Source organism: Coenobita brevimanus, chromosome 22 (genome assembly GCF_032717465.1).
Source record: "Coenobita brevimanus isolate Jiangsu-jjx chromosome 22, ASM3271746v2, whole genome shotgun sequence".
NCBI classification, from domain to species: domain Eukaryota; kingdom Metazoa; phylum Arthropoda; class Malacostraca; order Decapoda; family Coenobitidae; genus Coenobita; species Coenobita brevimanus.
Window position 1 is genome coordinate 26846396 of NC_136975.1, and position 25207 is coordinate 26871602.

The window sequence follows — 25207 nt, forward strand, 5'->3', positions numbered from 1 at the left end:
CCACCTCAGTAACATAAATGCTTGAAGTCACTCTCTCATTTTCCATCTTCCCTGGTGGTTGGCACCTGGAGATTTTTGGCGAATTCATAAGTATTTTTCTCATTAACTGGATATTTCTCTCTGGACGGAGAGGCAAATTACTTTCTTAAGCACAGCTTTTTGTTAAATCAACAGCATTTATCTCCTAATTCATTATTCCAACGAAAACAATCCTAAATATATATATATATATATATATATATATATATATATATATATATAGAGAGAGAGAGAGAGAGAGAGAGAGAGAGAGAGAGAGAGAGAGAGAGTATATATATATATATATATATATATATATATATATATATATATATATATATATATATATATATATATTTAGGATTGTTTTCGTTGGAATAATGAATTAGGAGATAAATGCTGTTGATTTAACAAAAAGCTGTGCTTCAAGTAATTTGCCTCTCTGTCCAGAGAGAAATATCCAGTTAATGAGAAAAATACTTATGAATTCGCCAAAAACCTCCAGGTGCCAACCACCAGAGAGAGAAAAAAATGCGAACATAAGGCATCTAACAGAAGTTACGCGGCCTGCCAAATTATTTGACAAAGTCAACTGGCGTTACCCAGAATAAAACCCATGTTTCATTTTGTCCGACGAGACGTTATCCTGGGATAAATAAACTCCTTCGTCATCAGCGAAAGGAAAAATTCCCTGTTTAGCTTGAGCACCATATTTACTCATATCGCATAAAATCATGTGTATGTAGCCGGAATGAAGCCCCTTACCTACGGCCTGGCAAACTCCCTGTAAAGAGTACCCGGTACTATTATCTATCGACAGACTGAGTTAAGCGATGAGACTCATCTTTCGTGTAAGGATATCCACCCCGCCTCTGTGTGTGTGTGTGTGTGTGTGTGTGTGTGTGTGTTGAATTGAGAGTCATCTGACTTGTGGAGCATGACAAGCGGGTTGGTAGGTTGGTAACTGGGTGGGTGGATTGGTTAGTGTAGGCTGGTTGTTTCACAGGCGGACTAGGTGAAGTGAGTGGGCGAGAGGGAGAGAAAGGGTTGTTGGGCTGGTTAAGTGGGATGGAGTGGGGTTCGTGCATTGTTTAAGTGGGGTGGGTGGTGGGGCTACCTGTAGGACAAGGCAAGAGACGGGTGTGTGTCGTCCTACTTTTGAGACATACTGTATTGAGTAAGGTTGTGGATATGTGCGTTGATGGGTGGGCGTGTAGGTGGATGGACGGATTGTGGGAAAACAGGCCACTGGGATTAGGTGAATTGAGTTAATGTCCGAGTTGGGAAAATCGGTCCACAGGGGATATTATTCTGGAATCATGGTGCAGTAGGTATATATATCCAGTGAGTTACAACAGGTCCATCGAGCAATGCGTCTGTTGGTTAAGAGGTCTGTGTTTCAACTGCATTCATCAGTGGATGATATAACCACGTCGGATAACAGGATTATGGGGAAAATAGGTTCACTGTGAAAAATACATCCATGGGTATACGACCATGTTGGAAACCTGCATCCATGGAGAGATTCAAGGTCGACGGAAAAATTGGTCCGTGGGGAGAAAATACATCAATGGAGAAAATACATCAGTGAGGAAAATTAGTTTGGGGGAAAATAGGTTACGTAGGGAAGTAGGCGTCTTTGAAAAAAAAAAAAAAGTCATTAAGGAAAATAGGTCCATAAGGGATTGTGCTCCGAGTGGTGAAAATGTCCATTGATAAAAATATTCATGGGGTGGGTAAAAATAGGTCCATAGGGGCATACACGTACTGTAAACATACATGGATATATTTAAAATAAATGGGACCTAAAACATCCAACTTTTAACAGCGACCGTTGCCTGGAATTAGGCTTACCACTGCACACCTTGCACCAAACAACCATTAGCCAGACCCTATTACCACTTCGTCATCCAGTTATTATATTTCATAATTTACCTTCATTTAGCCATTTAAGCATAGAAAGCCAACCGAAACGAAAGGAAAAATCCCTGTTTAACTGTGTTGAGCACCTCATTTCTCCACCTCATTCCTCTAAAATTCACGGGCACCCGCTACTCTCTCTCTCTCTCTCTCTCTCTCTCTCTCTCTCCTGTTAACAAATGAATGCTTCGAACTTGTTCACTCTGTGTTCGGTGGTTAAGACCTACAGGAAGTCGTGGAATGGAACCAAATATACATATTTATCACTTGCTTGGCTCTATACGAGAAACAAGTTATTAAATAATCAGTATGATATATTCGTGTTATCAGAGTCAAACCTTCAAAGTAAATATTACTATTGCTTTATCCATTAGTACAAGCCCAAAGCTGAGGGAATATTTTTCGACAGAAATACATCGAAGGCAACTTCTGTGCTCGTGAATGCGACGCTGCCACATACACAGGTTGGCTGGACGAGGGTGGTTAAGAACTCCTGTCCGCAATAGTACATGTGAAGAGAATGGAGAATGAAAGACTGACTAAGAGGCTGTATGTAGGTGAGGTGGAGGGAGGGAGAGGGAGAGGGAGAGGTAGACCGAGGATGAGGTGGAGGGATGGAGTTGAGAGGTATATGAGGGAGGGGGGGGTGATTTGGGGGGAGGGTAGTCAAATGGTGGGTGACAGAGCGACTTGGAGGCGTTTTGTCTGCGGCCACCCTTTGCGGGATTAGGGCGTCGGGCTATAGATAGATAGATAGATAGACTTTCAAAACCTTCCTGCCACACCTAACTCTTCTAACTCTCACCCATCTCTTACCTACTCTCAGCTTTCCCTCCACCAGGTAGCGGTTACACATACGTCCACCCTCCCCTCTCAAAACTCTCACATCCAACAATCTTCCTCTTACATTCCTGCTTCAACCACCTAGCTAATTAATGCTCTATCAACAACCCTTCCACCCTCCTGTCTCACCCATGTCATAAATATCTTTCTTCTCAAACAAGGTATTTCCAATCACTATCTCTCGCTCAACACACATCCCTATCATTCGTTCTCCATTTTCATTTCTTCCAGGCACACCATCTACACCTTCAGCAGCTACATTTCCCACTCTAGCATTCAGATCTCCCATCATTACCACATTCACATTCACTTCAAAACTTCGCAGACACTCATCAGCATCATTCCAGAAAGACTCCCTTTCTTCTGAATCGCTTTTGCTACCAGGCCCATATGCACTCACAAACACAAAAAACTCACGTTCAAATTTCGCTTTCACTCACATCAGTCTCGATGACACCTCCTTCCATTCAGTCACACACTGCTGCACTTCCGAGCTCACTAACAAGGCCACATCTTCTCTCGCCCTTCCTCTATCTACACCTGACATCCCTCCATTCACACTTCCAAACTTAGACTCACCTTTCCCTTTCATCTTTGTTTCACTCAAAGCTAACACATCCAACTTCCTTCTCACAAACATTCACCCAATCTTCTCCCTTTTAGCCTCAATCGTACTACATCCACGCACATTCATAGACCCATCTTCAAGGTATGGGGATAACTCAATCCCTCATCCCTTTCTATTCCGTTTCATTATAGAAACTAAAAAACAGAGAAGGGGGTCCTTAGTCCCCTCACCCCGCCCCTTTTAGTCGCTTTTTTTACGACACGCAGGGAATACGGCGGCAGAATTCTTCCTAACACAACTTGGCCGCAGAGTGATAGTACCACCCCACAGTGTGGCGGCCATATATATACATACATACATTTTGTTGTTTTTTTAATGCGAGGAAGAAGGAACCAAAGGCCATGAGCCTGCAATAACAGTTCCCTCCAAGAGAAAAATAAAATACAAGAGAGAGCCAAATTCAAGATCCGTTCATTTTGATATGCCTGGACACAATGCGTTTGAAAGACTGGAGATCATAGGCAGCAGGAAATACAGCCAGAGGGAGAAAGTTCCAGTTGACCTATTGCATAAAGGAAGGACTGGGAGTAACGGTTAACTCTTGCATTAGAGAGTTGGACAGAAAAGGGATGAGATTTTGCTGCTAGACGAGTGCTATGCGCCCGTCGTAGAGGTGGAGGACTGCATGCAGACAGTTCAGAGGTGCAGTGACCATTAAAGTAGTGATAGAAAAGAGATAAGGATGCAACAGTGCAGTGAAGAGATAGGTTGAAGGGAGTCAGTAAGAGGAGGAGAGTTAATGACATGAAAAGCCTTTGACTCCACCCTATTGAGAAAAGCTGTATGTGGAAGCCTCCCCACACATGAGAGTTGTACTCCACACAGGAGCGGATAAAACCACTGTATTGAGTCAACAATTGTGCATGGCTAAGAAAAGAGCGGAGTCGGCTTAGCACACCCAATCTCTTGGAAGCAGATTTTACAAGAGATGTAATATGATCTTTCCAAGATAAGTCCCGAGTAAATGAAACCCGAAGCATGTTCAAGGATGATGCAGGATTAAGCTGAATATTATTAAACATTAGTGGGTATACCTGTGGAAGACTGTGTTGGGTTGATAGGTGTAAGAACTGAGTCTTAGATGCATTAAAAACAACATGATTATTTAAACCCCAGTCAGAGATACGAGCCAAGTCAGACATTAGGTGTGCCATAGCCTCATCCCTTGTTTGTTGAAGTAACTGCTGAGATGGGCGTTCCGGGAACCGAATGGAAAGGTGAAGGGTGGAGTCATCAGCGTATGAGTGGATAGGGTTAGATGTAAAGCTTAGAAGGTCATTGATGAATAAAAGGAAGAGAGTTGATGATAGGACAGAGTCCTGAGGAACACCACTGTTGATAGATCTAGGAGAAGAACGATGGCCGTCTACAACAGCTGATATAGAACGACCAGAAAGGAAGCTAGCGATGAAGGCACAGATAGAAGGATAGAAACCGTAAGAGGGCAGTTTGGAAATTAAAAGATTTATGGCAGACTCGATCGAAAGCCTTTGAGATGTCAAGTGTAATGGCAAAGCTTTCGCCAAAGGCCCGAAAGGAGGATGACCAGGAGTCTGAAAGGTAGGTGAGAAGATCGCCAGTGGAGCGTCCCTGACAAAACCCGTACTGATGATCAGAAAGAAGGTTGTGATAGGAAAGACGCCTTAAAATTTTTCTTTTGAGAATTGACTCGAAAACTTTTGAAATACAGGATGTTAAAGCAATTGGACGAGGGTTGGGAGTGGTCACCCTTCTCTGGGACTGGCTGAATGAGAGCAAACTTCCAGGAAGAAGGAAAGGTACAAGTTGACAGACAAAGGCGAAAGAGTTTGCCTAGGCAGGGTGTAAGCACAGAAGCACAGTTCTTGAGAACAGCAGGAGGGACTCCATCAGGGCCATATGCCTTGTTAGTATTGAAGCCAGTGATGGCAGAAAATACATCAGCTGAAGAAATTTTAATGTCAGCCATGAGTAAAACAGAGGCGGGAAGTGATGGAGGAACAGCACCAGAATCGTCTAAGGTGGAATTGGAGGAGAAAACCTGTGCGAAGAGATCTGCTTTATCAGTAAAAGAAATAGCTACGGAACCATCAGAGTAGAAAAGAGGAAGGGAGGATGATGAGGTAAAGTTGTTAGAAAGGTTTTTGGCAAATTGCCAGAAGGAGGCGGGAAGAATTCGAGTTGGAGAGTTGAGAGCATTTAGTACGGATGAAATTGTTCTTAGCAGAGCGAAGGAACAGACTTAGCACGATTCCGGGAAGAAACGTAAAGATGACGTGATTCAGGGGTGGGTTGGCTCCGTTACCATTTGTAGGACCTCTCCTTGTTGTGGACAGCATGAGAACAAGCGTGATACATATATATATATATATATATATATATATATATATATATATATATATATATATATATATATATATATATATATATATATATATATATATATATATATATATATATATATATATATATATATATATATATATATATATATATATATATATATATATATATATATATATATATATATATATATATATATATATTGTTACGGAACAGAGAAAACTATCCTGCAAAGTTCCAGGTTCAAAACGAAAGAGTTAGGTAAAATTACAAGTTAAAGTTTAATGCACAAACTAACAACAAAACATTCAGGACTCATAAGGATAATGTAATGGCAAAAACAGGTTAAGTATATGGTTAACTGCAATAGCCTCTATTAACACGAAATTAGCAAGGGTAAATTTATCTAAGTCAGCCCTGATAAAATTAAAATACCAGATAATACTCAGTGAATGCAAGATATATTATTACAGATACAAAATATTATCAAAAATGACTGACATCCAAACTTTACATTAATCACAAAAACTTTACTAGGCCTACAAATTAACACCTTATACTATACAGTACAAGAACAAAATGTTATAACACTCATACTCAAATTACACAGCAGCTAGATGGTTGGAGACTTCCTGAGCACTCACAAATAATAACTGTACAGTAGGGGAGGACAGAGATGTGAACAAAATGAGGAGCAGATCTAAGTGGCAATTAATGCAGAGACTGAGCTCATTATATAGGGGCCGGCAGAGCTTGATACAACTTGTAAGAAGGACGCGCAAATGAAGCCATATGGGACAAAGAGTTGACACTCCTGCTCTGAACAACAGAAAGAACGACTTTACTATAAGGGAGGAGGGGGGGAGTGAGGTAGAACACCCACTACGGAAGCTACGAGGCGAATCGTGATCAAACATGCAGCATACTGTACGTTAGAATTATATAATGGATGATGAAATCATAAGCTATGTAACACCTCCCCACAAAAAAAGAGAAAAGAAATTTACAAAGGAAATTTCTTATTACTCTAAAACAATCTGTCTAAAGTCTAGATAAGCAATCTGCAATAACATTTTCTTTCCCCTTGACATGTTGTATGTCTAATGAATACTCCTGAAGAAGTAGACTCCATCTTGTCAATCTCTGATTTTTATCTTTAAACTTACTAAGGAATTTCAGTGGGTTATGATCGGTATAAATGACTATGGGGTCAAAACCAGAACACAAATAAAATGAAAAATGCTGTAAACCCAAAATCAAGGCCAAAAGCTCTTTCTCAATAGTTGATTAGTTCTTTTGAGGTGGAGTGAACGTCTTACTGTAATAAGATACAGGATGTTCAATACCCTGATCATCCTCTTGCAGCAAAACAGCCCCAACTCCTGTTTCACTTGCATCAACAGCCATCTTAAAAGGCTTAGCAAAATTTGGAGTAGCGAGCACTGGCTGACTTAATAGGATAGCTTTAAACTTGCTGAAAGAGGATTCACAGTTATCGGTCCAGACAAATTTAACTCCCTTTTTCAGTAGGTCTGTAAGTGGTGATACAAGAATAGAAAAGTTAAGAACAAATCTCCTGTAATAACCTACCATTCCCAAAAATCTTTGTAGCTCTTTCCTACTTTTAGGTCTGGGAAGATCACTTATAACCTGAACCTTAGCTCCTGGTGGTGCAACATGTCCATCACCAATTACGTACCGGTACCCAAGGTACTGAACTTTAGCTTGACCAAACTCACACTTTGATAAATTAGCTACAAGATTAGCCTGAACCAAATGCTCAAGAAATTTACTGACATGGGATAGGTGATCTTTCCAGTTGTCACTGAAGATTAATACATCATCAATATAAACAACACACCCTGCCAAACCCTCTGTTACAACATTCATGAGCTTCTGAAAAGTGGCTGGTGCATTCTTCATACCATATGACATTACAGAACATGCAAAAGTCTTTCCCAATGTTACAAAACATGAGATCTCCCTAGCACGTTCAGTCATAGGTACTTGCCAGTATCCCTTTAACAAATCAAAGTTACTTATGTACCTAGCCTTTCCGATCTTGTCTATGCAATCTTCCACGCGAGGGAGAGGGTAAGTGTCTGCTTTGGTTATCTGATTAACACGTCTGTAGTCGATGCAAAGCCGCTGTGACCCACCTGGCTTAGGGACTAGAGTGACAGGAGAACTCCACTCGCTCTGACAGGGCTCAATCATCTTGTGGTCCAACAGGTAGCCAAGCTCTTTCTCGATGAGAAGAACTTGCACTGGGTTCACACGGTAAGGAGGCAATTTAATTGGCTTTGCGTCTCCAACATCGACATCATGCATCAACACAGTGGTTCTTCCTGGAGTGGCACGGAACACTTGCGGGTACTCCTGCAGTAATGCCGAAAACTCCTGCCTTTCCTCGGGAGGTAGATGAGAAAGCTTAGTCTCGAGATCATTCATGATATCAGGATTCTTCCCCAAACTATCACTCAGGCTCATGCTGCATGGGAGAACTTCACTTGCAGACTCGGGTGGAACAGCTACAGTGCAGACTGGGTTATTTTCGTCCCGCCTGTGATATAACTTTTCCATGTTGATGTGACAAAGTTGCTTCTTCTTTCTACGATCTGGTGTGGCGATGACATAGTTGACATCACTGAGTTTCTTCTCCACGAAATAAGGACCAGTAAACTTGGCTTGAAGAGGTTGCCCATGCACCGGTAGCAGAATGAAAACCTGATCACCTAGCTGAAAGTGGCGTAACCTGGACTTCTTATCATACCAAGTCTTCATCTTCTCCTGAGCAGCTCCTAAATTCTCTCTCGCCAGCTGTAAAGCAGTGGACAGCCGTTCTTTGAACTTCATCACATACTCCAGAAGGTTGACGTCATCTTCCTCCGACAGCCAGCATTCCTTGAGTAGCTTAAGGGGTCCTCTTACTTCATGGCCAAACAGTAGTTCAAAGGGTGAGAAGCCCAGTGATTCATTTGGAGATTCTCTTGCGGCAAACACAACGAATGGAAGACCTTTATCCCAGTCTTTCTGATGTTCCAAACAGTATTTCTTGAGCATCGATTTCAGTGTTTGATGATATCTCTCCAACGCTCCTTGGGTCTGGGGATGGTAAGCTGAAGACGTGATCTGGGTGATGCCCAACTTTTTCAGAGACTGCTTGAAAACATTTGACATGAAATTACTTCCCCGGTCTGACTGAACCTCCTTGGGCAGACCAAACTTTGTGAAGAACCGTAGCATTTCCTTAACCACGTTCTTTGCTGAGATATTTCTAAGTGGAATGGCTTCAGGATAACGAGTAGCCATATCAATCAGGGTCAACACATTAGAAAATCCTGAAGAAGTCTTAGGAAGAGGGCCCACAATATCCACCAACACACGGGTGAATGGCGCCTCAAAAGGAGGAATGAAAACTAGAGGTGCAACCTTTTCGGTCTGATTACACTTCCCCACAACTTGACAGGTGTGACAAGACTTACAATACCAGGAAACATCTCTGAAGATACCTGGCCAGTAGAAGTGTTTCAAAATGCGTGCCACAGTCTTCCTCACTCCAAGGTGTCCTGCCAAACTGGAATCATGAGCCACTCTAATGATATCCTGCCTACAAACACGAGGGATGACAACTTGATGTACAATCTCCCATTCACAGTCGGCTGATGCTGCTTGGGGTCTCCACTTCCTCATAAGTACTCCTGAATTTATATAATAACAAGCAGAAGCACCAGCTGACTCTTCCTCACTGCAAGCAGAGTTAGCTAGACCTTTCAACTCAGGGTCAGCAACCTGCAACTCAACCAACTCTTGAGGAGATAAATTATCAGCAGTACGGGGTACTGCCTCATCTGGTGAGTGGTCCAAATTAGCAAGAAAAGTGTCAGCTAGGATAACATCATCATCATCATTATCCTCTAAGTCACCAGTTACTTCAGACTTAGCCCTAGTGACAGCACATGCAGAGAACACATCAGGGACATCACAATCCTGGGCCGCAGCCACTGGCTCAATAGACAACTGAGGAGCTGGACACACTTGACTTCCACCAATATCATTTCCAAGTAAGAAAGTTACATCTGACATTGGGAGTGTCTCAACCAACCCAACCATAACGGAACCATTAACAAAACCATACTCTAAATTCATTCTGCACAGAGGGACAGAGAAATAATTATTCCCTACACCTTGTAAGATTACAGTTTCATCAGAGGAATTAACATTAGAGCCTAGAACACTGGTCAGCATAAGGGATTGGCAAGCACCTGTATCACGGTTTATTTTAACTGATTTCTTGTCATTACTGTCCAGAGGACTGACAAAACCATCAGACAGGAAATTAGCACATGAACTCTTGAGAGTGTCAACCACGTTACTGCTCAAAAGAGAAGCTTCATCATGAGAATTTAATTTACCCCTCAAAGCAGGTTCAGTTAACTTAGTTAAAGAATTCTTAGAACTCTCAAGGGTGGACACTAGACCAATTGACTGGATATTTAGAGACTCCTTTTTGTTCATATCACGCTGTCTCCTGAAACATTTCTCCGTAGTATGACCAAGCTTACTACAATAAGTTCATTTACTTTTCTGAAATCTAGAGGTGAAGCTGGTATTTACTTCTTGGGAAACATCATCTTTATTCTCTTTCTTGTTACCTGTACTCTGAGTAGAAGCAACGTACTTACTCAGCTTTTCTTTTTTCTTTAGAATATCTCTTGTGAGTGAGAGCATATTCATCAGCTAAAACTGCAGCATCAGACAAATTATCTATTCTTCCCTCATCAAGATATAGGCTTACATTATTATTAATACACCTTTTGAAGTCCTCCAGCAAAATCATCTGCTTAAATTTACCAAAAAAAAAATCTTTGGCTTCATCAAGCGTAGTAATAGTAGACATCATGAATAAGTCACAGTCACAAAATATCAATCAATATCCTTATGATAATATCCTGAATATCCTGATAAGAGGTCGCCAAATTTATGTTACGGAACAGAAAACTGTCCCGCAAAGTTCCAGGTTCAAAACAAAAGAGTTAGGTAAAATTACAAGTTAAAGTTTAATGCTCAAACTAACAACTAAACATTCAGGACTCATAAGGATAATGTAATGGCAAAAACAGGTTAAATATATGGTTAACTGCAATTGCCGCTATTAACATTAAATTAGCATGAGTAAATTTATCTAAGTCAGCCCTGATAAAATGAGAAAACCGAATAATGCTCAGTTAATGCAATATAGATTATTACAGATACAAAATATTATTACTACTGGCTGACAGTAAAAACTTTACATTAATCACAAAAACCTCACCAGGCCTACGAATTAACACCTTATGCTATACTGTGCAAGAAAAAATGTAATAACACTTATACTCAAATTACAAAGCAGCTAGATGGGTGGAGACTTCCTGAGCACTTACAAAAATAATACAACTGTACTGGGGAGGACAGAGATGTGAACAAAATCAGGAGTAGATCTAAGTGGCAATTAATGCAGAGACTGAGCTCATTATATAGGGGCCGGCATAGCTTGATACAACTTGTAAGAAGGACGCGCAAATGAAACCACAGGGGACAAAGAGTTGACACTCCTGTTCTGAACAACAGAAAGAACGACTTACTCTACTATAAGGGAGGAGGGGGGGAGTGAGGTAGAACACGCACTATGGAAGCCACGAGGCGAATCGTTATCAAACATGCAGCATACTGTACGTTAGAATTATACAATGGATGATGAAATCATAGGCTATGTAACAATATATATATATATATATATATATATATATATATATATATATATATATATATATATATATATATGTATATATATATACAAAGGCTGCTTCCCTCAAAGAAAGGGAGGTAGCTGAGACAGGCTGTCACACTCCCAGTTTACTTATACACACACACACACACACACACACACACATTCATTCGCATCTTAGCCTCAAGGGGAGAAGAGACAGATCCTCAACGCACCACACTGCACGAGGGTCAACTGCACAGTGCAATCAGCGACATCTGCAACAGGGCCCGACAGCAGAGCTGGTTTACCCCTGCCACATCATAATGGACCCATCCCCTTATCCGCATCTGACATCAGCTAATCAGACCAAATACAGAAGAAAATCCCCTCAGGACCGCATCACCATTTATTCATTCACAATTTCTCTCAACTCATTCCTATTACACGCAGCCACTCTTCCTTGCTCAACAGATATCCCTCTTGCATCCAACACTCTCCTCACACTCTCTGTTAGTCCTATTCGTGGTCTTCCTCAGCCTTACACCTTTCACATCCAATCCAGTTATCTTTTTCACCAATTGCTCATCATCCATTCTCTCCATATGCCCAAACCATCGCAACACCCTCTGCTCAGCTCACTCAGCCATCTTCCGCAAAACTCCAGTTCTCCTTCCCACTTCATAATTTCTCACTCGATCCATACGCCTCACTCCACACATACTCCTCAGACACCTCATCTCCATTACACTCAAACTTTTCCTCTCTGCTACATGTTTCAGCATTCTGTTAACATCCATTCTAAGCAAACGATATCTAAACACTTTTTTCATCCCTCCTAGCACCTTTCCTACTTCATTCATTCTATACTTCACTTCTGCATCTATTCTTCCATCCACAGCAACATGTGACCGTAAATACTTAAAACACTGCCTCCTCAAGCAACTCACCATTCAAAACTATGTTCATCCTCCCGTCATCTACAAACCTCGTACACTTCATCACTTTACTCTTATTCGCATTTAATTTCAATTTCCTCCTTTCACACACCCTTCCAAACTCCTCCACCGACACTCAATCTCTCCTCTGAATCAGCCACCAGTGCAGTCTCATCCGCAAACAGCAGCTGATCCAGATTCCACTCTCTACCATCAGCATTAACCAGACTCAAACCTCCACCTAACACTCTTTCATTCACATCCCTTACAACACCATCCATATAAATATTAAACAACCAAGGCGACATCACACATCCCGGCTGCAGCCCCACTCACGGGAAACAAGTCACCCACAGTATTTCCCACTCTTATACATGCTCTACTATTTACCTAAAAACTTTTCACACCTTTTACCAACCTACCATCAAGTCCACACAGTCTTAAAACAGTCCACAAAACCTTCCTATCAATTCTGTCATACTCTTTCTCTAAATGCATGAACGCCCCAAACACAGCCTTACCTTTTGCTAAATACTTTGTAGACACCTGTCTCACAGCAAATACCTGATCCATGCATCCCCTCCCTCTCCTATAGCCACACTCCTCATCACCAGTCACTCCCTCCGTACCCTCTCTAACTCAACACTCTACCATACACCTTACCTACAACACTCAACAGACTTATACCACTAAAGCTATTCATACTTATCACCCTTACCTTTGTACAACGGAACCACACAAGCACTTGCCCAGCAATGGGCACATGCCTCTTACAAAACACACATTCAACAATTTTACTAACCATTCAATAATAGCTGCTCCACCACCTTTCAGGCATTCCACAGCACACCCATCCATTCCTGCAGCTTTCCCTGTTTTCATCTCCTTTACTGCCTCCTGCACTTCCTCCATCGTGATCAAAGACTCAAGCAACTCTCCCAACACATTTATTCATTGCACTCTTACATCTGCCACAATCTCAGGCTTCTTTTCCTCCTCTACGTTTAACAGTCCTTCAAAATACTCAGCCCATCTTTTCCTAATTGCATCCATCTTAATTAACATCCTTCCATCCTCTGATTTTACTCGTTTTTCCTTCTCAGAGTCTCTCTTTCGCACCTCTTCACCTCCGTCCAAAGCATTTTCTTATGTTTTTGAAAATTCTCAGTCGACTGCCTACCCCACCTCTCATCTGCTGCCACTTCAGCATCACACACAGCCTTTTTATCCTATTCCTGTTTTCCGTATACTTCACATATGACACCTCATCCATCCTCTGCAGCCACACTTCATATGCATGTCTTCCCAACCACAGCCATACTTGCTTTTTCGCACCATCATTCACTTCCCTTTCTTACACCACCACCCACTCGTCTCACACCACACACCTCTTCCGCATGCCCCATCATAGCACTCTTAACAACTGCCATTCCTCGTCCATACTGCCATTTTCCTGATCTTTCACTGCATTCCACTCATCTTTCAATTTCTCCTGATACTCTTGTCATTTTCTCTCTTTTATCCAATTCACCCCACCTGGGGGTAGGGGGGTTTCAAGAATACTCCCCCAGTATCCCTGCTTGTCGTACGAGGCGACTAAAAGGGTTGGTGGTGGGTTAGTGCCCCACCCCGTAAAAAGAACTAACTAAAAAAGCGAACAAAGCGCCTCGGACCCGGACGGACCATATGTTGATGACTAAGGAACGGACGGACTAAGGAACAGACGAAGGACATTCTTAGGGTGGGAACGTGGAATGGGAGAGGAGTGAATGATGAAGTGAGAGAGAGATTGTTCAGGTGCTTGAGGATGCAAAAGTGGATATATGTAGATTGACTGAAACTAAATGGAAAAGGTGAAAGGGTGAGAGAATGGGAATATGGTTTAGGTATATGTGCGGGAGTCAATGAAAATGAGAGGGTAAGAGAGGGAGTATGTCTGATGATAAGCAAGAAGTGGAAGGAGAATATAAGAGTATGGAACAGTGGGTGCAAGGATTGTATGGGTGAGGATGAAAGTAGGTATACAAGCATGGGCGATTGTATGTGTGTATGCCCCGACAGAGGATCGAGTGGCAAGAGTGAAAGATGAGTTTTGGGCGAGTGTAGAAGTTTGTATGGACAAGTTTGAGAGGAGCAAGAGAGTGCTGTTGATTGGAGACATGAATGGCAAAGTTGGGAATGTACGAGTGGATGGATTGGTTGGTCAGTGGGGTGTGCCAGCTGACGTAGATGGGAATGGAAGTGCTTTGGTAGACATCTGTGCTTGTAAGGGGTTGGCAATAGCCACCACCTACTTTCGGCATAAGATGATCCACCGGTATACATGGAGAGTAATGAAGAGGATGGATGGTGAACTTGCTGAACGAAAGGCAATGATAGACTACGTGTGTGTGGATGAGAGAATGAGAAGACAAGTGTTGGATGCAAGAGTGTGGAGAGGGTGGGGGGAATGGAGTCTCGGACCATCACTTAGTGATGGCCAAGGTAGAACTGCAAAGAAAGTGATTGAGGAGACGAAGGGGAAGACAGGAGGAAGCAACTCCTGTGAGAAGAGTGGAGAAATTGCAAGATAGTGAAAAAAGGACAGAGTATAAGAGCATAGTGGAAGAAAGACTGGGAAGGTATGAGCTAGAGCAGATGGAAGGGGTGGAAGACGTATGTAAGATATTCATGGAAGAGATAGGCGCAGCGTGTGAGGCGGTTTGTGGAGTGAGGAGGAGATGCAAGGGTGTGCAAGGGACAGCATGGGGGAATGATGAGGTGAAACGAGCTGTGGAACAAAAGAAGAAGGCAGTGAATGGTTAGCGAGTAGAGGTAGGGGAGAAGATGAGAGAGAGAAGAGAGAGGTATATGGGAGCAGGAGAAGGGAGGTGAAGACTGGTGAAGGAGAGTAAAAAGAAAGTGGATGAGGAGTTTGGGAGGAATCTGAGTGTGAAATGGAGGGAGAGTAAGAAATTGTTTTGGAAGGAGGTAAAGAAAGTAAGGCAGTGTGAAAGGGGATATAGTAGGGGAGTGAAAGATAGGAATAATAGATTGTTGGTGGAGAAGAGAGAGAGAAACTGAGGAGATGGAAGGAGCACTTTGAGGATTTGTTGAATGTGGAGAGTGAGAGCAGTGCGAGTATAAGTGGATGGGGAATGGCTGGGAGAAGAAGAGATGAGAGGAGGGAGGAAGAGATCAGTAGGGCGGAGGCAGTGGAAGCGATGAAGAATATTAAGTTGGGAAAGGCCCCAGGAATTGATGGAGTGTGTGGTGAAATGTTTAGGTATGGGGGTGAGATTCTTGTGGAGTGGATATGGAAGTTGTGTAGATTGGCTTGGGAAGAGGGAAGGGTTCCAGAGGACTGGAAATCAGGTATAATTGTTCCTTTATACAAAGGAAAAGGAGAGAGAGAAGTATGTGGTAACCATAGGGGTATTTGCCTACTTATTGTGACTGATAAAATATATGGTAGAATACTCATTGATAGGGTTAGGCATATGACAAAGGAGCTAGTTCGAGAAGAACAAGGGGGATTTAGGAAGGGAAAAGGGTGTGTAGATCAGATATTTGTTCTAAGATGTTTAGTGGAGAAGTATCTAGAGAAGAGAAGGAAAGTGTATGCTGCCTTCATGGACTTGGAGAAAGCTTATGACAGAATAGATAGGCAAGGTATGTGGAAGGTATTAAGAATATATGGAGTGGAGGGGAAATTGTTGAGTGCTGTGAAGAGTATGTACGAGGGAGCTAGGGTTACGGTGCGAGTGGATGGTGAGCTGAGTGAGTTCTTTTATCTCAATGTGGGACTGAAACAGGGTTGTGTGATGTCTCCATGTCTGTTTAATATATACATGGATGGGGTTGTAAAGGAGGTGCAGGGTAGGGCAGTGGATGTGGGGGTGACTCTAATGAATGAGGGTGAGATTTGGAAGCTTCCGGTGTTGCTGTTTGCTGATGATACAGTACTGTTGAGTGAAGATGAATGGGAGTTGCAAGGTTTGGTGAATGAATTTGGGACAGTGTGTAGGAGGAGGAATCTGAAAGTTAATGTAAACAAAAGTAATGGTGTTTGATAGGAATGAAGTCACAGAATGTGCAGTGAGGTTGGATGGTGAGGATATGGAGAATGTGAGTGCATTCAAGTACTTGGGTAGTGTGATGAGTAAGGATGGAACTTTAGGGGATGAAGTGCGTGAAAGGGTACAGCAGGGAAGAAAGGTTGTTGGTACACTGAAAGCAGTAATGAGAAATAGGGAGGTGAGTATGGAAGTTAAGGAGTCACTATATGATAGTATTGTGATCCCTACCCTGACGTATGGAAGCGAGGCATGGACCTTGCAAGAGGGGAACAAGTCAAGAGTGAGAGCAGTGGAAATGAGTTACTTAAGAGGAGCATGTGGAGTGACGTGGAGGGACAGGCTGACGAATGAAGAAATGAAGGAACGCTGTGGGGTGGATGTGGATGTGGTTGAGAGGATTAGGAGAAATACACTGAGGTGGTTTGTACTATTGCGGACAGGAGTTCTTAACCACCCTCGTCCAGCCAACCTGTGTATGTGGCAGCGTCGCATTCACGAGCACAGAAGTTGCCTTCGATGCACTTCTGTCGAAAAATATTCCTTCAGCTTTGGGCTTGTAATAATGGATAAAGCAATAGTAATATTTACTTTGAAGGTTTGATTCTGATAATACGAATATATCATACTGATTATTTAATAACTTGTTTCTCGTATAGAGCCAAGCAAGTGATAAATATGTATATTTGATTCCACTCCACGACTTCCTGTAGGTTTGAACCAGCGAACACAGAGTGAACAAGTTCGAAGCATTCATTTGTTAACAGGAGAGAGAGAGAGAGAGAGAGACAGAGCGTGTATGGTGGGTGCCTGTGAATTTTGGAATAATGAGGTGGAGGCAGACTGGCGCAGGGAAATGCAAGGGATGATCCATTGAAACCAGGCCACAGTGTGAGTATTTCTTCCATCAGTCACTAAAACTTGCCTTGCTTTGTGATATCTATCTATCTATCTATCTATCTATCTATCTATCTATCTATATATATATATATATATATATATATATATATATATATATATATATATATATGGGGGTAGGGGGGTTTTCAAGAATGCTCCCCCAGTATCCCTGCTTGTCGTAAAAGGCGACTAAAAGGGTTGGCGGAGGGTTAGTGCCCCTCCCCGGAAAACAACTAACGAAAAAAACAAACAAGAAGCCTCGGACAAGGACTGACCAAACGATGACGACCCAGGACCGGACAAAGGACTTGGTAATGAGTACATGGAATGTAAGAGGAGCGAATGATGAGGTGAAAGAGAGAGAGATTGTCCAGGTGCTTGAGGGTGCAAAAGTGGATGAATGTGGAATAACTGAAACAAAATGGAGAGGAGAAAGTGTGAGAGAATGGGAGTATGGATGGGGTATATGTGCAGGAGTAGGTGAGAATGAGAGGGCAAAGGAAGGAGTATGTATAGTTGTGAGTAAAAGATGGAAGAGGAGCATAAGACAGTATGGATCAGTTGGGTCAAGGATTGTGTGGGTAAAGTTGAAAGTTGGAATACAAATGTGGGCGATTGTGTGTGTGTATGCGCCAACGCAAGATCGTGCTAGAAGATTGAGAGAAGAGTTCTGGACAAATGTGGAAGTGTGCATGGAAAAGTTTGGAAGGAATGAGAGAGTGTTTTTGATTGGTGATATGAATGGTAAAGTTGGGAATGTGAAGGTGGATGGAATAGTTGGTGAATGGGGTGTGCCTGCTGAGATAGATAAGAATGGGGGTGCGTTAGTGGACATTTGTGCTGGAAGGGGGTTGGTGATAGCCAATACCCTCTTCAGGCATAAAATGATCCACAGGTATACATGGCGAGTGATGAGAAGGGTGGGTTGTGAACTGAATGAAAGGAAGGCAATGATTATGTGTGTGTGGATGAAAGGATGCGAAGATGTGTAAAGGATGCAAGAGTGTATAGAGGTTGGGGGAGTGGACTTTCTGACCACTACTTGGTGGTGACCAGAATTAGAATGCAAGTAAGATGGAGGAATAGAAGAAGGGAAAGACGAGAGGAAGGAGTAGTTGCAAGGAGAGTGGAAAGGTTACAAGAGGATGAGAAAAAGGCAGAGTATAAGAGAGAAGTGGAGGAACGATTGGGCAAATATGAATTGGAGCAGATGGGAGACGTGGAAGGTGTGTGTAAGATATTTACAGAAGAAATATGTGCAGCATGTGATGTGGTGTGTGGAAGGAAGAGAAGACGGAGGGGGATGCAAGGAACAGCGTGGTGGACTGAAGAGGTGAAACAGGCTGTGGCACAAAAGAAGAAAGCATACAATGAATGGATGAGAAATAGGGGCGTGGAAGAAGTTGAGAGGCGAAAGAGAGAGTTATATGTGGAAAGAAAGAGAGAGGTGAAAAGATTAGTAAGAGAGAGTAAGAAGAGAGTGGATGAGGAATTTGGAAGGAATTTGAGTGTAAAGTTGAGTGTAAAGTGGAGGGACTGTAAGAAAATGTGAAGTTAGCAGGGGAGTGAAAGATAAAAATGGTAGATTACTAGTGGAGAAGGGAGAAAAAGTGAGCAGATGGAGAGAACACTTTAAGGAATTGTTGAACGTAGAGGATGGAAGTAATGCGAGTATAAGTGGCTGGGGAATGGCTGGGAGAAGGAGGGAGGTGAGAAGACAGGAAGAAATCAGTAGGATAGAAGTTGTGGAAGCAATGAAGAAAGTTAAATCGAGGAAAGCCCCAGGAATTGATGGAGTGTGTGGTGAAATGCTGAAGCATGGGGGAGAGATAGTAGTAGAATGGATGTGGAAGATGTGCAGATTGGCCTGGGAGGAAGGTAGAGTCCCGGAGGATTGGAAGTCAGGTATAATTATTCCCTTGTACAAAGGAAAAGGGGAAAAAGAAGTGTGTGGTAATCATAGGGGCATTTGTCTTCTTAGTATAATAGGAAAAGTGTATGGTAGGATACTTATAGACAGAGTTAGAGAAAGAACAGAGAAATTAGTTGGAGAAGAACAGGGAGGCTTTAGGAAGGGAAGAGGTTGTGTAGATCAGATATTCATTCTTAGATCTTTAGTGGAAAAGTTTCTAGAGAAGGGAAAGAAGTTGTATGCGGCTTTCATGGATTTGGAGAAAGCACATGACAGAGTGGATAGACAAGGATTGTGGAAAGTGTTAAGAATATATGGAGTAGATGGGAAGTTGTTGAATGCTGTGAAGAGTATGTACGACGGTGCGAAGGCTGCAGTGCGTGTGGATGGTGAACTAAGTGAATTTTTCTCTTTGAAAGTTGGGTTGAAACAGGGATGTGTCAGGTCTCCATGGTTGTTCAATCTGTACATGGATAGGGTAATAAAAGAGGTACAAGGTAGGTTAGTGGATGTTGGAGTGGCCCTGGTGAGAGAGGATAGTGTTTGGAAACTCCCTGTACTGTTGTTTGCAGATGATACTGTGTTGTTGAGTGAAGACGAAGGGGAGCTGCAAGGCTTGGTGGATGAGTTTGAGAGAGTGTGTAAGAAACGGAACCTAAAGGTCAATGTAGGGAAGAGTAAAGTGATGGTCTTTGAGAGAGGTGAAGTTAGTGAATGTACAGCGAGGTTGGATGGTGAGGAATTGGAAAATGTGAGTACGTTTAAGTACTTGGGTAGTGTGATGAGTAAGGATGGAGGTTTGGAGGGTGAAGTGCTTGAAAGGGTAAAGCAGGGAAGAAAGGTTGCTGGTTCTTTGAAAGCAGTGATAAGAAACAGGGAAGTGAGCATGGAAGTGAAAAAGTTACTACATGACAGTATTGTGATACCAACTCTAACGTACGGAAGTGAAGCTTGGACATTGTTGGAAGGACACAAGTCAAGAGTGAGAGCAGTGGAAATGAGTTATTTAAGAGGAGCCTGTGGAGTCACGTGGAGAGACAGGCTGACGAATGAGGATATAAAGGAGCGTTGTGGTGTGGATGTGGATGTGATAGGAAGTGTCATGAGGAACACACTGAGGTGGTTTGGCCATGTGGAGAGGATGGAGGGTGAAAGACTGACGAAGAGAGTGTATGTGAGTGAGGTGGAGGGGGGAAGAGGGAGGAGGAGGCCGAGGATGAGATGGAGGGATGGGGTGGAGAGGTATATGAGAGAGGGGGGTGTGAGTTGGGAGTAGGGCAGTGAAATGGCGGGGGACAGGGCGACTTGGAGGCGATTTGTTTGTGGCCACCCCAAACGGGATTGAGGCGTCTGGGAACATATATAAATATATATATATTCATTCATCATTGCCAGACGCCATGTATCCCAGACGGGGTGGCCAAGAGCTTAGAGTTAATTGTTTTACAGGGAGGGGCACTAATCCTCCACCAACCCCACTTGACACGTAGGGATGCCAACAGCATCTGGTGTTCCCAGGCGGTCACCCATCCAAGTACTAACCAGACCAAACGTTGCTTAACTTCGCTGATCGGACGGGAAGCAGTGTACTCAACGTGGTATGGCCGTTGGCATATATATATATATATATATATATATATATATATATATATATATATATATATATATATATATATATATATATATATATATATATATATATATATATATATATATATATATATATATATATATATATATATATATATATATATATATATATATATATATATATATTGCCAGATGCCATAATCCTGTAAGGGGTGGCCACTTGACTTTGAGTTACCTATTTTACAGGGAGGGGCACTAACCCTCCACCAACCCACTTGTTGACACGTAGGGAGCACGTATGGGTTGGTTATATGGTAACCACCCAGCGTTGTAAATGGTTTCTTGGCTTACAGGAAACCATTTGGCTTGTCACTCAATGTAAAGCCACCTGTGAAGGAAAGAAAAGCAATAAAAATTGACAGGAAAGATGGGAGAAATAGGAAGAGAGGAGGACAGACACAGAAAAAGAATGATAAAGCCTAAGGAAGAGGTAGGTAGCACTACATCAAGCGAGTGGATGATGGTCGCCACCACCTACCAGATAGGTGATAAATAAAAAAAAAAATGCCCATGGCCATCATTCCACCTGGCACACTTCAACCACTAGTTATACATCCAGCCCTCAGCTATTTATACATTACATTTCCATCCACCACAATATTTTAGATGAAGCTGAATGACAGTCCCATGACCATCAGGCTGCCATCTCTCCAACCCACCTCTCTCTCCCATCTCTCCACCTCAGTAACATAAATGCTTGAAGTCACTCTCTCATTTTCCATATTCCCTGGTGGTTGGCACCTGGAGATTTTTGGCGAATTCATAAGTATTTTTCTCATTAACTGGATATTTCTCTCTGGACGGAGAGGCAAATTACTTTCTTAAGCACAGCTTTTTGTTAAATCAACAGCATTTATCTCCTAATTCATTATTCCAACGAAAACAATCCTAAATATATATATATATATATATATATATATATATATATATATATATATATAGAGAGAGAGAGAGAGAGAGAGAGAGAGAGAGAGAGAGTATGTATATATATATATATATATATATATATATATATATATATATATATATATATATATATATAGGATTGTTTTCGTTGGAATAATGAATTAGGAGATAAATGCTGTTGATTTAACAAAAAGCTGTGCTTAAGAAAGTAATTTGCCTCTCTGTCCAGAGAGAAATATCCAGTTAATGAGAAAAATACTTATGAATTCGCCAAAAATCTCCAGGTGCCAACCACCAGAGAGAGAAAAAAATGCGAACATAAGGCATCTAACAGAAGTTACGCGGCCTGCCATTATTTGACAAAGTCAACTGGCGTTACCCAGAATAAAACCCATGTTTCATTTTGTCCGACGAGACGTTATCCTGGGATAAATAAACTCCTTCGTCATCAGCGAAAGGAAAAATTCCCTGTTTAGCTTGAGCACCATATTTACTCATATCGCATAAAATCATGTGTATGTAGCCGGAATGAAGCCCCTTACCTACGGCCTGGCAAACTCCCTGTAAAGAGTACCCGGTACTATTATCTATCGACAGACTGAGTTAAGCGATGAGACTCATCTTTCGTGTAAGGATATCCACCCCGCCTCTGTGTGTGTGTGTGTGTGTGTGTGTGTGTGTGTGTGTGTGTGTGTGTTGAATTGAGAGTCATCTGACTTGTGGAGCATGACAAGCGGGTTGGTAGGTTGGTAACTGGGTGGATGGATTGGTTAGTGTAGGCTGGTTGTTTCACAGGCGGACTAGGTGAAGTGAGTGGGCGAGAGGGAGAGAAAGGGTTGTTGGGCTGGTTAAGTGGGATGGAGTGGGGTTCGTGCATTGTTTAAGTGGGGTGGGTGGTGGGGCTACCTGTAGGACAAGGCAAGAGACGGGTGTGTGTCGTCCTACTTTTGAGACATACTGTATTGAGTAAGGTTGTGGATATGTGCGTTGATGGGTGGGCGTGTAGGTGGATGGACGGATTGTGGGAAAACAGGCCACTGGGATTAGGTGAATTGAGTTAATGTCCGAGTTGGGAAAATCGGTCCACAGGGGATATTATTCTGGAATCATGGTGCAGTAGGTATATATATCCAGTGAGTTACAACAGGTCCATCGAGCAATGCGTCTGTTGGTTAAGAGGTCTGTGTTTCAACTGCATTCATCAGTGGATGATATAACCACGTCGGATAACAGGTTTATGGGGAAAATAGGTTCACTGTGAAAAATACATCCATGGGTATACGACCATGTTGGAAACCTGCATCCATGGAGAGATTCAAGGTCGACGGAAAAATTGGTCCGTGGGGAGAAAATACATCAATGGAGAAAATACATCAGTGAGGAAAATTAGTTTGGGGGAAAATAGGTTACGTAGGGAAGTAGGCGTCTTTGAAAAAAAAAAAAAAAGTCATTAAGGAAAATAGGTCCATAAGGGATTGTGCTCCGAGTGGTGAAAATGTCCATTGATAAAAATATTCATGGGGTGGGTAAAAATAGGTCCATAGGGGCATACACGTACTGTAAACATACATGGATATATTTAAAATAAATGGGACCTAAAACATCCAACTTTTAACAGCGACCGTTGCCTGGAATTAGGCTTACCACTGCACACCTTGCACCAAACAACCATTAGCCAGACCCTATTACCACTTCGTCATCCAGTTATTATATTTCATAATTTACCTTCATTTAGCCATTTAAGCATAGAAAGCCAACCGAAACGAAAGGAAAAATCCCTGTTTAACTGTGTTGAGCACCTCATTTCTCCACCTCATTCCTCTAAAATTCACGGGCACCCGCTACTCTCTCTCTCTCTCTCTCTCTCTCTCTCTCTCTCTCCTGTTAACAAATGAATGCTTCGAACTTGTTCACTCTGTGTTCGGTGGTTAAGACCTACAGGAAGTCGTGGAATGGAACCAAATATACATATTTATCACTTGCTTGGCTCTATACGAGAAACAAGTTATTAAATAATCAGTATGATATATTCGTGTTATCAGAGTCAAACCTTCAAAGTAAATATTACTATTGCTTTATCCATTAGTACAAGCCCAAAGCTGAAGGAATATTTTTCGACAGAAATACATCGAAGGCAACTTCTGTGCTCGTGAATGCGACGCTGCCACATACACAGGTTGGCTGGACGAGGGTGGTTAAGAACTCCTGTCCGCAATAGTACATGTGAAGAGAATGGAGAATGAAAGACTGACTAAGAGGCTGTATGTAGGTGAGGTGGAGGGAGGGAGAGGGAGAGGGAGAGGTAGACCGAGGATGAGGTGGAGGGATGGAGTTGAGAGGTATATGAGGGAGGGGGTGATTTGGGGGGAGGGTAGTCAAATGGTGGGTGACAGAGCGACTTGGAGGCGTTTTGTCTGCGGCCACCCTTTGCGGGATTAGGGCGTCGGGCTATAGATAGATAGATAGATAGACTTTCAAAACCTTCCTGCCACACCTAACTCTTCTAACTCTCACCCATCTCTTACCTACTCTCAGCTTTCCCTCCACCAGGTAGCGGTTACACATACGTCCACCCTCCCCTCTCAAAACTCTCACATCCAACAATCTTCCTCTTACATTCCTGCTTCAACCACCTAGCTAATTAATGCTCTATCAACAACCCTTCCACCCTCCTGTCTCACCCATGTCATAAATATCTTTCTTCTCAAACAAGGTATTTCCAATCACTATCTCTCGCTCAACACACATCCCTATCATTCGTTCTCCATTTTCATTTCTTCCAGGCACACCATCTACACCTTCAGCAGCTACATTTCCCACTCTAGCATTCAGATCTCCCATCATTACCACATTCACATTCACTTCAAAACTTCGCAGACACTCATCAGCATCATTCCAGAAAGACTCCCTTTCTTCTGAATCGCTTTTGCTACCAGGCCCATATGCACTCACAAACACAAAAAACTCACGTTCAAATTTCGCTTTCACTCACATCAGTCTCGATGACACCTCCTTCCATTCAATCACACACTGCTGCACTTCCGAGCTCACTAACAAGGCCACATCTTCTCTCGCCCTTCCTCTATCTACACCTGACATCCCTCCATTCACACTTCCAAACTTAGACTCACCTTTCCCTTTCATCTTTGTTTCACTCAAAGCTAACACATCCAACTTCCTTCTCACAAACATTCACCCAATCTTCTCCCTTTTAGCCTCAATCGTACTACATCCACGCACATTCATAGACCCATCTTCAAGGTATGGGGATAACTCAATCCCTCATCCCTTTCTATTCCGTTTCATTATAGAAACTAAAAAACAGAGAAGGGGGTCCTTAGTCCCCTCACCCCGCCCCTTTTAGTCGCT

The 25207-nt window shown here is 42.4% G+C and overlaps 1 non-coding gene across 1 annotated transcript; it reads right to left on the reverse strand.

Moving 5' to 3' along the window:
• Positions 1-20775: 20775 nt before the first annotated feature.
• LOC145392582 (5S ribosomal RNA) lies at positions 20776-20894 on the reverse strand. The gene has a single exon (XR_013896014.1). It is a non-coding gene; the product is annotated as a 5S ribosomal RNA (ribosomal RNA).
• Positions 20895-25207: the final 4313 nt, after the last annotated feature.